The sequence below is a fragment of the Rhopalosiphum maidis genome, chromosome 1, assembly GCF_003676215.2.
Source record: "Rhopalosiphum maidis isolate BTI-1 chromosome 1, ASM367621v3, whole genome shotgun sequence".
NCBI classification, from domain to species: domain Eukaryota; kingdom Metazoa; phylum Arthropoda; class Insecta; order Hemiptera; family Aphididae; genus Rhopalosiphum; species Rhopalosiphum maidis.
The window spans coordinates 57,303,815-57,316,118 of record NC_040877.1 but is presented as its reverse complement, the minus strand read 5'-3'; the positions used below and the strand labels follow the sequence as shown (position 1 = coordinate 57,316,118).

The 12,304-nt window shown below is 24.3% G+C and overlaps 1 protein-coding gene across 7 annotated transcripts in view; it reads left to right on the top strand.

Moving 5' to 3' along the window:
• LOC113548344 (octopamine receptor-like) overlaps positions 1-12,304 on the top strand; it is a 162,218-nt gene that overhangs the window by 45,963 nt on the left and 103,951 nt on the right. For 5 of the 7 annotated variants that reach the window (XM_026949182.1, XM_026949185.1, XM_026949184.1 and 2 more), the window contains one exon: positions 6,610-6,691. The exons of the other annotated variants lie outside the window; for them this stretch is intronic. The gene's annotated coding sequence lies outside the window, so the exon portion shown is untranslated. The remainder of the gene's footprint in view (positions 1-6,609; positions 6,692-12,304) is intronic. 7 annotated transcript variants of the gene reach the window in all.

The following is a 12,304-nucleotide window of genomic DNA, read 5'->3' as shown; positions in this document are numbered from 1 at the left end:
CGTTTTTTTTAGAGTACGGCTATTCATAAAGACTGAAGAAATTGTTCAATATTTGGTAATATACTAGCAATTAAATTGTTTGAATTTTCAAGGATAAGATGAAAGCAAAATTTAAATTATCATCATACGCATATGATATTAAAAGCAATTCAAATTTCTACTAAAAACAGACATTATTAAATTTTCAAATGTCTGCATACTCTAAAGTTAATAATATTTCTTAAAAATTAATTTGTATTAATATATTATTATTAAAATGATTTCAAGGTTATTCTCATTAGTTTTATTTTAAATTATCAACATTTTCAAAAATAATCTTTTTGATTTTATTTTCAATATTATAATTTTATAAAGTTAGGTTTGAGATTTTTTTACTCATTTGTTATAAATACACAATAAAATACCATAGAATACTTTTTAGAAATATAGTAGGTGTAGTTTTCGCTGATTAAATGCTTACAATCTTCCATCTTTATGAGTATTTTTATTTTATCATAGTATGTTTGATATAAAATAACAATAAGAATACAAAAAGTGCCATTTGACAAAGTTTCCAAAAACATTAAATTACGCTAAAACTATCATTTAAGATGTTCCAAACAAAAGAAAAATAACAATAATAATGAAAAGACGACATCTAAAACAATTTTACTTTCTTCTTCAATATGAATCAAATGTAACAATTCATAATATGATATTTGTTATATTTTGTCAGTGTCATTTATTAAATGAAAGACTACTTTCGATCTATAATATACAACTTAAACACACATATTCGTCTGTTAGATTTTTTTTTCAAAAGAGTTGTTTTACCATACAATTTTTAAATATAATAACATGCATTTATATTTGCAAATTCTGCTTTACTACGTTTTAAAATATATTTTAAGTATTATATACTTGATTATTTATTCTTCTCCTAACTAATAGAATTTGAAAAAATATTACTGTCGCTGTAGTTGTTAGAAATTCTATACAGTTTATACACTATACAAAGTATATGGTGTCATTATTTGTTTTCTATAATATTGTAGTCACTACAATGATACAATGTAGTGTGTTACGAACTGGATGAATTTGACCAGCCGTAGACTAAAATATTTATTTTAAACTATTTTAGTTTAAAGATAATTTTATCATTCCATATCTGTTCACATATTGTGTAAACAATTTTTTTTATTAATTTTACATCGTAGTTTTTATCGTTTTGAAGTCGATGGATAGGCACCAAAAATATCAGAAACATTATCCGTTACAGAAGTAAAATACTTTATATTATTATATTATATAATGCGCTTTTTAATTTATCAATATATTTTTAAATTTAGAGTGGAAAGATAAATATGATAGTTTTACGTGATGAGTTTTTAATTTTTTTTTTTTTTGTTATTGTTTTGATCAAAATATATTTATATAAGTGTAGCTGTTATTTTGTGTAGTTTAAAATAACAAGCAATTTTATTAAAACCTGGGAAAACTAAAAAAAAAAAACGGGAAGTTGTACAAAACATGAGTTTTTAGACAATTTCTGTAATTTATAAAAAAAAAACCACTATGAATTAAAATCTTTAATAATTATATTGGATATACAAAGCATTTTCTAAAAATGATCAAATATTTTGACTATTTCTTTTTTTAGTTTTCACTGATTTAATTTATATACCTTATTTATTACGATTTTCTATTAAATAAATTTGATTATTTCGTTGTTATAAAAACAATTATTATGATAGAAATGAAAGTTTTTGTTATGAATTATATTTTCCATAGACAGTAACATTAAAAATTAAAATTGGGATTATTTTTAAGCTTTTTATACCATAAAAACGGTTTAAACATATTTCCACCATTTTACGGTACGTCCAGTATTGATTTGTAAATTATAATACGTAATGTACTAGGCAAAAATGTTGGTAAACCTATAAACTATTGATAATATAAAAATAATATAACATTAAATATCTTTTGAAATACATTTTGATCCATCTGTCTTCTATTAAGTAGTAGTAAAACTTAATCATATAGTAACGAGTTCCCCTGTTTTTGAAATATATTAGTCAATGGTACTGAAATAAAAACATAATTTGATTTAATAATATTACGCACATATTTTTAACTGCATAGATTATTGTTTCGTAAAAGCACACTTTATACAATAATTAGTTTTTAAACACCACTATTGTTTATGTTTTTTAATTTAATGTATGTATTTGTGTAAAAACACTCTTTTGTTCTCTTATTAAAATTCTGATACGTATACCTATGATGTATTTTTAATTACCACCCGCATTTGCCACATAAATGAATACGCTGGTTAAAAACCAGATTTATTCTTATTTTTGAAAATGTTATATAAATTTTGTTATGTCTGTAATAACAAGAAATCTTAACCATGGATTTTTCACCAGGGAGGATAATTTATTTTATATTCAACTGGTTTTCTTAGTTTAATTGAAAAACACTTTATAGTTTTTTAAAAACAACAAACAGTGTATCAACATTTGAGTGTTTACCATCGTACTATTAAATTTGTCATTTTATAGTTAATTTGATAATAATAATGTTACAGTACAAGAAACAAAATTTAAATATTTTTAAGTATAATAAAAAAAATTTGTATAAAATGTAATAGTATAATAATAAAAAATAACCATTGTTTAATGAATTGCTGTTTATATATTGTTATTATATCAGATATTTGAATACATAATTTATCTGATTATAAACATTTTCATTAGTAATTTATTTATTTTATGTAAATTATAAATATTAATTGAATACATTGGCATTTTTATTTTTTATTTTATTTAAACGAACTTCAATCAACATATTTTATATGAAAATAAAGTAGAATAGCATCGGCTTATTTGTATTTATTTTGTATCGGAAAATCAAATCAAGTTTAAGGTGCCATCGTGAATCAATAAAATCTTTAGTCACTGTCGTTACTTTGCCTAGAATCTTTTTGAACCCGATGACCCGCTCCGAAATCCAAATCCACTTTATTATTATTATTGTACCGAAGTTTTCACATAGACCTCCGTAAAATATACACGTACACTCATTCTCGCTATAGACTGTTCCGGATGCACACACACACATTATATATTAATACGCTTCCGTACATTTTGCAGCTGCTATTTGTGTATGTATACAAATTATACCAGTCGTACCGAACTCGTACATTATATTGTTGTTTATTTATATTATCAGCTGTGTCTCGGGTCTTAAACGACCATATACCTATTTTGTAGCTGTTTCCACACAACTTAGACAATAATTAGAAGTTTTATCGATTTACTTTTCCTTTTTTTTTTTTTTAATAAAAATCGGTCTATTTTATGGTGACGTAAAGTCCCACTTAAAATAAAATTGTTTTAAGCACTGTGCCTCTTTTTCCGATAAAATTACTTCGAGACGGTTTTTTTTTATTTTAAACAATACTTTATCCGTTGATTACCTATAAACTTTTTAATATAATTATATATTATATATTACTTAGGCGTGGAGATGATCATCAAAGGGAATAAAATTTAAAATTACGCGTACTCGTATAGTTCAAATTTTTCATGCATAACTTTACTTATTTACTTTATAATTAATTACAATTTAAAACTTTAGACTTTTAGCTTACTGCGTATTATTAATCGAAAATCAAATATTTATTTCCTAGAGCTATGAGCAATTTTAATATCTTGAGAAATAAAGTCTTGGTCAAGGGTTTGTTGATTGTTTGTTGGTGTGGAAATGAGGTGAATACAAATAAATAATGTATTGTTTAATATTTTTTTAAATATTATCACACTATACCTATAACTATTTCCAAAATGTTTTATTGTGTTCAAAGCGTAGCGTGTTGATCTACCTATACACTTATATGATACACTATTCATAATGTTTTATAAAAACAATTAAATATGATATTATAAATGGAACTTCGGCCTTTGCTTTCGAAATAATGATATCATTGCAATCATCAAGAGTATGTGGTAATCAACTTCACACGTTACCTGATCATCAGACAGTTAACTTATTATATAGTAAACGATAAAATTAAATAAGCACTGATGGATGTTATGTCGTATGCCATTAATATAGGCTATACAGTATACATATTATTCATTAACGCAACTAAAGATAGTTACAACGGTTCCGAGATTGGAAAAAATTAATTTAATTGAGAAATTGACCCTTGTAGTATGTATAATATCTATATTTGCACTCGGTTTTAGCATAAACAATTTTATAGAACACGTTTTGTGGCTCAATTTATTCCAAAAATTTGTAAAATTAATGAATTGATTGTAAACTCAGGTTATACGAAATGGTTGTAGCTTTAGAGATTCAAGTGAGAGGAAACGTATTGGGACTATACTCGTAGGTATATAAATTAGAAACATGTTTTGTATCACAACTCCATATTTGCATACGATTTACAGTAAAACAATCTTTGATATGTATTCAACTTTAATAGAATTTTATTGTAGAAAATTGAAGCTGGTTGATTCTTTTAAGAGGTCAACTTTGAAAAGGATACAATTTTTTTTCAAATAATCAATAAAAACAAAAAATTAAGGAAAAATTGAGTTTTTTACACAAAACTGAAATTCTTATTTTATTGTAATTCAAAACTGAATTACCATAGGTACTTGATATTTTTACGAAAACAATATAAATAATATAATAAATGTATAAATAAAAGTTAATTAAACCTACAATATTTACTAACAGAAAAATAAATTTTATAATAATATAAATATAAATATAGGAATCATAAGATAAACTTTGAAATGTAGAGCCTTACCGACTGCTTTCACTCAGAATCATTTTTCGAGTACAATGGCTTATTATTGAATTAAAATTTACTACATACATTATACGCAGCAACTATCTCAATGACAAGGTACAGTTGACGTCTACTGTATAGCACAGTGAATAATCAAATAATAAATCCGGTGTTTTGTCAATATACAAATTATATGAATAAGTCGATACCCCTCAACTATCAAATACTATAAAATGTCTGTTTTAATAAATTAGATCACAAAGTAGTTTCACTTCCTGTGCATAGCCTTAATACTAATATGTAGGAAACTCTAAAAATGATTTATTGCCCTCTTGTCATCTAGAAAACTTAAGGACTAGTAAGTTCTCGTGAACAGTAGTTTGTATATTATAATCTATATGCGCATAGTTTTGTTTCCGATCGGCATTTGTCTTGTCTTCGTCATATATCGCAGTTAAAAAAACCTTGTTTAGATTGATGTATTCAAATATTTTCTCCAACCTTACCTGTCACCTGTGTATCGACTTTTGAATAATATTATTGATTATATTTTATTATTATAATTATATTATACAGGGTGAATACTCAAATTATTTTATTCCTAAATTTTAATTTTTGGCTTAACAATTAACAGTGACACGAGTCGTTTTCATTTGAAAAAATAAAGAGATTGAATTACAGACAATTTTTTAAATTATTTAAATATTCTTAATATACTTATTACTTATGTAAGAATGTATTCCTTTAAGAACAATAAAAAAAATTCTAAAACGTACAATTTGAATAAATGCATTATTTAAAAATAATATAAAAGTAAACGTGCTTAGAAAATATCACCCTGTATTTAGCACGTATCGAGTTTACGTCGATGGAGAAAATTGTGACCTGTAAAACCACTTGATAATTCATAATGATTAATCGTCCGTCGGTTTTTTCCGATTATAAAAGATGAAGGTTAAACTTTTTTGTTCAAGTATGCATTGTTCCTTGTAGTTTTTGTTTGAATTTATTGCTATAAAATGTCTATTTCTATTCTCTTGCAGACTTTCCTTCCTCTCATATATTTATTATAAGTTGTTGTTTTCTCACTTATTATTTTTCAATATTAATATGGGTAATTTTAAATATGTACAATGACATTGTATTATACGCATACACTCGACTAAAATAAAATATTTATTTAACACAATTATCGTTTTATTAAATTTAAAATGTGGTTGAAATGTCTTGTTCAAATTTATTTATTAATTTGTCAGTTTTATTTATTTCAAAAAAATGATTTTCTCAATACTATTATTATTCAATAAACTTGATTTATTTTCTACCCAATGAATATTATATTAAATATACTAAAACAATAAGCGCTATAGACTAAATAAATATTTCCATATTCTTATAAATAATATTAATTTATAATTTATAATTTATAAAATGTTGATATAATGTATTATTATTATTATTATTAAGTATAGACCTAACCTAAATATAGAGTTATATAATTATTTTGAATCCTGTTTAGAGAGATAAAAGAAAAATATAAGTTTATCTTTAAATGATGTTTATGCGATAGTTAGAACTTATCAATTTGTGAATATATTATGCTAAAATTATTTAATTATGAAAAAAAAAACTTATTGTAAATCTATTATAATTCAGCACAATATTTCATTTAATTATATTTTAATATTTAACTAAAACAATTAATTTATACGTTGTTGTTTTTTTATTAAACATATAAATAATATAAGTATAAAAATAATTAAACTTATAGTAAATACATTTTAATACTTATTATCTACATATTTATTTATTTTTTATTATAGCAATGGATCTTTATTTGAGTAATCAAGTACGAACACTCAAACTTGGACAACACATTTAATTCTAAAAGCTTAGTGGATTTAAGTAAGAATTTTAACAAATATTTTTAGATTTAAAATTAGTAGTTATAAAATATATTGCTTATTTATAGGTTATAGCATATTATTGGTATGTAAATAAAACACGTGTTTTGTAGTTCATTAAGAATTTATTATGATTAAAAAGTAAAACAACAATTTTTACTTAAAAAATATTAAAATTCATAAAAAAATAGTGTTCTGGGAAAAAATATGTGTTACGGGGCAAATAATTTTACGCTATGAAAGTTACTTAAAAATATTTACTTAACTAGTGTTGATATTCGAATTCGTGTAATGTATGTAATATATTATACCATTTTGAAATGATTCGTTCTTCCAAATTATTAAATTATCATTGCCATTCATTAAAAATATGTAATTATATATATACAGATAAAAACAACAGTTCAGTATTATATAAATATTATAATTGGGAAAAAATAAAATAAATCAATATTATCTTTTAATTCAATATTTTAAACAGTGATACTAATTAGTAGTCAATAAATGATTATTCGATAAGGAGTTCGGAAATCCGTTTTAACTTTTAAGTGACAATATTTATTGGTCCCTTATGATTTGGTTTTATATAACAACATATATTTTAGTCATGAATATAGACAATATGAATTAAAGGCATATGACCGTTGTGCCTTTTTCGTTTAGTAAATAAAATCGACGATCACGCATGCATTCCACTTATAATATCAATGATCACAGTTAAACTACAGTATTTTTAGATAATAAAACCACTGCACTATACCTGACAAATTCACAATGAGATCAAATTTTAAAAAAAATATGACGCAATAAACATTTCAGAAAACATTATGACTTAAACGTCATTGATTAATTCAATGAGAGATGCTGAATTTTATTTTTAAAAATTCCCACCTTTTTGACACCATAATTTGAGCACTGTCGATAAATCACAAAAGTTAAACATTAGACGTAAGAATAATATATTTTTTGAATTTAATAATATATATGTATATTGTATATATTTTATTCGGAATCGAATATTTGTTTCAAACAACTGCCAAAAAAATAAAAGAGTTTTGTTTTAGTTTTACCCATGGGTTTTGCAAGAACAGATTTGAATGTTACTTAAATAAATAACATTAATGACGTATATGACTTATAATGAAAACTTATGTACATTAATTGTCTACGCCTTTTTATTCTCGCGCAAATGTATGTATTTATATTGGGTTGTTTGACTCGTAAAACAGGTAAAATTTAGAATTACGTATTTCCTCTGAAATTCATCATAAATCAACTCGATACGATAATAATACTATACGTGACTATTTTGTATAAATAGTGTCAGTATCATAGACCTTATACTTATTGCAACATTAAGGTCCATTTTACAGATTTCTTTCACAGAGTTCTAACTTGAGGTAAACAATATCATGATAAATTTCACTACATATTATATTATATTTCACATTTCATAATGTAAAAAGTTTAAAGTTTGTTGTTTTGGCTTTAATATATAGTACGTTTGTTAATAATTCTACATGATAACATTTTTATGATTTATTGTGTGTTTAAAATTTAAACTATACACTTTTTGACCACAAAAATACTTTTGACTTATTAGTAACAATAAAAACACCAATCATACTTTAAAACACTTAACAAAGAAAAACACTTCTTTGTTAATCACTAAAAAATATCATTCCATATATTTTAGTGATAGTTAATTATTTCTAAACGTTAATTTATTGGCAAACCAGATAAAAAAATTCTCATGGGTCGCTATAATATATCTGCACTTATATGAAAAAAAAGTTTAATTAAAATGTAATTGAAAAAAAAATATATATATTGACGGAGCTTTGAATAGAAAACTATGAGAATGTTAACAAATGTCAAATGTTTCATAAAGTTTCAATTTGAATTTATAAATCAAAATTAATTGACTAAAAAAGGTTTAAATTTATTTTCTAACGAAGGTAATTATATAATACTTATTTGTTTAGAAGTGAATATTAATTTACTTTTAAATTCAATAAATATTATTAATCGTATCATATATTTATAATCGGTAGTGATTCAATCGTCAGACTATTAATTCGTTAACATATTAGAAAGATTTCGGATAAAAGATTGTTTTCACTATACTTTTATTATCGGGATAGAGAGTTCTAATAATTATACCAATTTATTAGTGATTATTTTTTCTAATTAAAAAAAAATTAGTTAAATATTTTAACAACAGATTATATAGCATAATATTGTAATTTTTTAATTGCTATATGTACTTATTATAAAGGTTTTCGACTAACGGTGTAACCTGCAGACCTGCAGTTACGTATTAATATTGAGTAATTGGTACCATTTTTACAGTAACAATTTGTATAATTATTTTGTACAAAATTAATATCTTCATATATAAAAACATAATGCTATGAAAGTATATTTTAAATTGTATAATGCTAGAAACATCGTTATTGTATGACAATACAGTACAAGATACGTAAGTATCCAATAACGAACTAAATGCTTGGAACACAATTTGATTTACATTATACAACAGTGTACGCGTGTAGTATTATATGATGAAAATAAATCACGATGAATTTAGTTTTACCGTTCGTTAATAAATAAAAAATACTGCCATTGAAAATGTGTATGATTAATTTTTTTATTGACTTATTTTTCTTCTTATTATTATTTGTTGAGCTACCAAATTTGAACAGCAATAGTTTCATTCATCCTTGTGTTCGACGATATTGGCCTATCGCTATTATACACTTTGATTGATGAACTTACTGTTTTGTGAAATTTTCGTTATCGAAGAATAACAATTTTCATTTTATTAATAGTGGTTTTTGTAAAGCGACAATATTAATATTAGACATTTTATTGCGTTTATTACAATAACATATTAATATTATAATTTTTAATGATTTATATTTATGACATACTACCTATTTTCATATATACCTATATGAATATATATTAGTAACTAATTTATTAACATACATTAATTATATAATATATATATATAAATTAAGTATCGCAAATATAATGCGTATTGTTTTAAAATTTAATTCCTCAGTAAACAGCAGATATCATAAAATATTATTTATTTTTGTAAAAAAATCGTATCCTACTATAGATAAATAAATTTATTATTTATCAAGACTTTTGAGAACCTCAACCAGAATTTTTTTATAGTTATAAGTATGTGTGTGTGTGTGTGTGTGTGTGTGTGTGTGTGTGTGATATACTGATATGTACATGAGATAATTGAAATTCAAAATATTATGACTTTGTATAATAAGTACGTATTTTGAGTTTTGAATAAACATTATTATTATTCAATTCTAACGTATATAAAAAAAATGTCTATTGTTGTTGAAGTAATATTAGATTTCGAAAGCAACGTTGACGCTATTGGTTTTATAATACATTTTTTTTTGTCGTTCTTGTATATCGAAATAATATGGTATATTATGGTATTCTTCAACTAATGTTACATATTCATGCTCTTGAGTGGAAATATTGGATGCAAATGTTATATTTTTCTTCTTAACTTTACAAAATTGTTCGATATACTAAGGTAAAAATATATAGACATTCTACACAAATTAGATAGATAGGTACAGAACTACAGAATTTACAAACCAATATTTTCAATAACATAAAATAATTTGCTAAATAATTTATTTTAATACTAAGCTTAGACATCCCCTGACCATTACCTTGAAATATTATGTTTAGTACGATAGGTTTTTTGAACACGTGTTTCCGTGTGTATTGTGTAGTTTATGGATTCATCGACCGTCGTTAAGAACCCGAGAGATCACCTATCTTAGGGGCATATGTAAGCTGCGCCTGAATTTTATCCACGACAAAAAGGTATAATGTAAGCTACGGCCTTCAATCCTACGGTATTTGAGTATTTTGTAAATTATTTAATGAAATCAAAGTCTGACGAGGAGAAGAGTGATACAATTTGCAGATTATTTGTTAGACGTATATAATATAACAAATATACACATATTATTATAACGCATATATCATAAGAAGCTCAGTGTCCAGCTGAAATATGGGCTCAAGCATCAGTAGCGCCAAATTTAATCACTAATATACGTGAGTCATTTCATTCTCATTTTAATTCTAGTTTTTATACAGTTCATCCAAACATTTTTATGTTTATAGAAAAGTTCAACGAAATTATAATAGAAACATATATTAAATTAAATAGTATAAAATATAAATCCTTTAAATATCAAAATAGATAGAAAGTGTAAAAAGTTACAAAGTTTATAACTAATAAATATCATATATGATTGTAATTTTAGATTTATAATATTTTGTTTGATTTCGCAAAAATATAGCTATTATAGTTTTTAAAATTGTTCACGGACGCAGTATACATATCACCTTTTTACACTTCACAAGAACTCGAACGTAATTTACATGTGTGATTTTGTATTTGTCTGTACCTTTTGCGCAGTTTACATTCGTTGCATTTAAGAACTAGCAACGCCGGAAGGTGCTTGACTGCGTTATTTAGTGATTGAGTCCAAACATCACTGCGCCACACCGTGTTCAATGTTCATTAATTTATTATTCCAAAAATTGTTATTTATTATTTACATGAAACAATTATTTTATTTTTGTGATTGATAAAATATATTAAGTTCATAAATTATTCAGTTAATAAATTGAAAAGTCTTGAGTTTATAAATAAAATAAATGTACATGATTGTCATAGTTCTTGTATTGTGAATTGCGAATATACGCTAAATCTGATATCGTCTTACCCTCGTACTCGTCGATTCTCTAAAATCAATTGGGTCACCATTGTTAGCTTTAGTAAGGTACAATGACAGTTTATTGTATTTTCTATGTTCGTTCCTTTTAAAACAGTGTTTCGAGATTTTGCATACCACAGTGCAATTCAGTTTAAGAAAACGTCCATTGATTAAATATGTACGAGTATATTCCAGCGATATTCTGTTTGAACATTAAATTTTTTGTTTCTTGTAAATATTAAAAAAATAAATTTGGCTAAATATAACTGTTGTTGGTTATACTTCCTAATAAAATATTTAATATTATTGACAACAAACAATATTACTTAATTAGTTTATTACATATTATGTCAGTTATTTCTGTTACACTCTGTATATTATACGATTTTTGAAATGTTCAATTTTATCTCTTTAAGATATCATTTGGTCAATAATAATTTTTTATCGCCTCATAACACTTCTTAAACGATTTAAATAAATCTAAATAATACGTAAAAATTCCAATAATTAGAATTTTAATAAATTAATTATACAAGAAAAATTGAGGTGAACAATCTTTGTGAAACCATAATTTATAATGAGCCACCGAATGGTCTAACGTTTCTTCGTAACGACCTGATGATATCAATATCAAACAATAGCATTATGGGGACTGCATCCGAGTTCCGTCCTCGGAGCCTTTTTTATACCAATTCCGGCTTGGTTAAAAAAAGTTTATTATACAAAGTCTGTCCTCGATAAAAAAAAAAAAAAGAAGGTTAACTATTAGAGATGTATGGCCGAGTACCCGGCAATTACTCGATGGCCGAGTACTTGATATCATATTTAAGACTCAGCTCTTA